Raw genomic sequence first — 2,500 nt, forward strand, 5'->3', positions numbered from 1 at the left:
TACTTGGATGGGAGACCACCTGGGAATACCAGGTGCTGTAGGTAATTTTATACTGCCATAACATTCTTTTCTATTACATTTTACATTTAATTTTTTCAACTTATCAATGAATTTCCTTGAGAAAAGAAGTAATAGAGGTCTAAAGTTAATACTTTTGAGCACCTACAGCCAATCCACACTGGACATGCCCAATCTCGTCTTTTCTTGGTAGCTATGCAGTGTTGTGCCTGGTCAGTAATTTGATGGGAGACCACCTGGGAAAACCAGGTGCAGTAGGTAATTTTATACTGCCATAACATTCTTTTCTATTACATTTTACATTTAATTTTTTCAACTTATCAATGAATTTACTTGAGTTAAGAAGTAAAACAGGTCTAAAGTTAATGTTTTTGATCACCTACAGCCAAACCACACTGGACATGCCCAATTTCGTCTGATCTTGGAAGTTGGGCAGTGTTGGGACTGGTTAGTACTTGGATGGGAGTCTACCTAGGAATCCCAGGTGCTGTAGGTAATTTTAAACTGCCATAACTTTCTTTTCTATTACATTTTACATTTAATTTTTTCAACTTATCAATGAATTTACTTGTGTTAAGAAGTAAAAGAGGTCTAAATTTAATGCTTTTGAGCACCTACAGCCAAACCACAGTGGACATGCCCAATCTCGTCTGATCTTGGAAGCTATGCAGTGTTGGACCTGGTTAGTACTTGGATAGGAGACCACCTAGGAATCCCAGGTGCTGTAGGTAATTTTATACTCTTATAACATTCTTTTCTATTACATTTTACATTTAATTTTTTCAACTTATCAATGAATTTACTTGAGTTAAGAAGTAAAAGCGGTCTAATTTTAACGATTTTGAGCACCTAAAGCCAAACCACAGTGGACATTCCCAATCTCGTCTGATCTTGGAAGCTATGCAGTGTTGGGCCTGGTTATTACTTGGATGGGAGACCACCTGGGAATACCAGGTGCTGTAGGTAATTTTATGCAGTCATAACATTCTTTTCTATTATATTTTACAGATAATTTTTTCAACTTATCAATGAATTTACTTGAGTTAAGAAGTAAAAGAGGTCTAAAGTTAATGTTTTTGAGCACCTACAGCCAAACCACACTGGACATGCCCAATCTTGTCTGATCTTGGAAGTTATGCAGTGTTGGACCTGGTTAGTACTTGGATAGGAGACCACCTAGGAATCCCAGGTGCTGTAGGTAATTTTATACTCTTATAACATTCTTTTCTATTACATTTTACATTTAATTTTTTCAACTTATCAATGAATTTACTTGAGTTAAGAAGTAAAAGCGGTCTAAATTTAACGATTTTGAGCACCTAAAGCCAAACCACAGTGGACATTCCCAATCTCGTCTGATCTTGGAAGCTATGCAGTGTTGGGCCTGGTTAGTACTTGGATGGGAGACCACCTGGGAATACCAGGAGCTGTAGGTAATTTTATACTGCCATAACATTCTTTTCTATTACATTTTACATTTAATTTTTTCATCTTATCAATGAATTTACTTGAGTTAAGAAGTAATAGAGGTCTAAATTTAATACTTTTGAGCACCTACAGCCAAACCACACTGGACATGCCCAATCTCATCTGATCTTGGAAGCTATGCAGTGTTGGGCCTGGTTTGTACTTGGATGGGAGACCACCTGGGAATACCAGGTGCTGTAGATAATTTTAGACAGCCAAAATCATTCTTTTCTATTACATTTTACATTTCATTTTTTCAACTTATCAATGAATTTACTTGAGTTAAGAAGTAAAAGAGGTCTAAAGTTAATGTTTTTGAGCACCTACAGCCAAACCACACTGGACATGCCCAATCTCGTCTGATCTTGGAAGCTATGCATTGTTGGGCCTGGTTAGTACTTAGATCGGAGACCAGCTGGGAATACTAGGTGATGTAGGTAATTTTATACTGCCATAACATTCTTTTCTATTACATTTTACATTTAATTTTTTCAACTTATCAATGAATTTACTTGAGTTAAGAAGTAATAGAGGTCTAAAGTTAATGTTTTTGAGCACCTACAGCCAAACCACACTGGACATGCCCAATCTCGTCTGATCTTGGAAGCTATGCAGTGTTGGGCCTGGTTAGTACTTGGATGGGAGACCACCTGGGAATACCAGGAGCTGTAGGTAATTTTATACTGCCTTAACATTCTTTTCTATTACATTTTACATTTAATTTTTCAACTTATCATTGAATTTACTTGAGTTAAGAAGTAAAAGAGGTCTAAAGTTAATGTCTTTGAGCACCTACAGCCAAACCACACTGGACATGCTCAATCTGGTCTGATCTTGGAAGCTATGCAGTGTTGGGCCTGGTTAGCACTTGGATGGGAGACCACCTGGGAATACCAGGTGCTGTAGGTAATTTTATACTGCCATAACATTCTTTTCTATTACATTTTACATTTAATTTTTTCAACTTATCAATGAATTTCCTTGAGTTAAGAAGTAATAGAGGTTTAAAGTTAAT

General features: G+C 36.6%; 10 pseudogenes; all 10 read left to right on the plus strand.

Moving 5' to 3' along the window:
- LOC148484688 (5S ribosomal RNA) overlaps positions 1 to 44 on the plus strand; it is a 119-nt pseudogene extending 75 nt beyond the window's left edge.
- Positions 45 to 395: 351 nt separating this feature from the next.
- Positions 396 to 514, plus strand: LOC148484689 (5S ribosomal RNA; annotated as a pseudogene).
- A 116-nt stretch (positions 515 to 630) lies between these two features.
- Positions 631 to 749, plus strand: LOC148484690 (5S ribosomal RNA; annotated as a pseudogene).
- A 116-nt stretch (positions 750 to 865) lies between these two features.
- Positions 866 to 984, plus strand: LOC148484691 (5S ribosomal RNA; annotated as a pseudogene).
- Positions 985 to 1,100: 116 nt separating this feature from the next.
- On the plus strand, positions 1,101 to 1,219 carry LOC148484692 (5S ribosomal RNA; annotated as a pseudogene).
- A 116-nt stretch (positions 1,220 to 1,335) lies between these two features.
- Positions 1,336 to 1,454, plus strand: LOC148484693 (5S ribosomal RNA; annotated as a pseudogene).
- A 116-nt stretch (positions 1,455 to 1,570) lies between these two features.
- Positions 1,571 to 1,689, plus strand: LOC148484694 (5S ribosomal RNA; annotated as a pseudogene).
- A 117-nt stretch (positions 1,690 to 1,806) lies between these two features.
- On the plus strand, positions 1,807 to 1,925 carry LOC148484695 (5S ribosomal RNA; annotated as a pseudogene).
- A 116-nt stretch (positions 1,926 to 2,041) lies between these two features.
- LOC148484696 (5S ribosomal RNA) lies at positions 2,042 to 2,160 on the plus strand (annotated as a pseudogene).
- Positions 2,161 to 2,275: 115 nt separating this feature from the next.
- LOC148484697 (5S ribosomal RNA) lies at positions 2,276 to 2,394 on the plus strand (annotated as a pseudogene).
- The last annotated feature ends 106 nt before the right edge of the window (positions 2,395 to 2,500 follow it).

Source organism: Taudactylus pleione, unplaced genomic scaffold, assembly GCF_031769625.1.
Source record: "Taudactylus pleione unplaced genomic scaffold, aTauple2 ptg000550l, whole genome shotgun sequence".
Classification (NCBI taxonomy): Eukaryota; Metazoa; Chordata; class Amphibia; order Anura; family Myobatrachidae; genus Taudactylus; species Taudactylus pleione.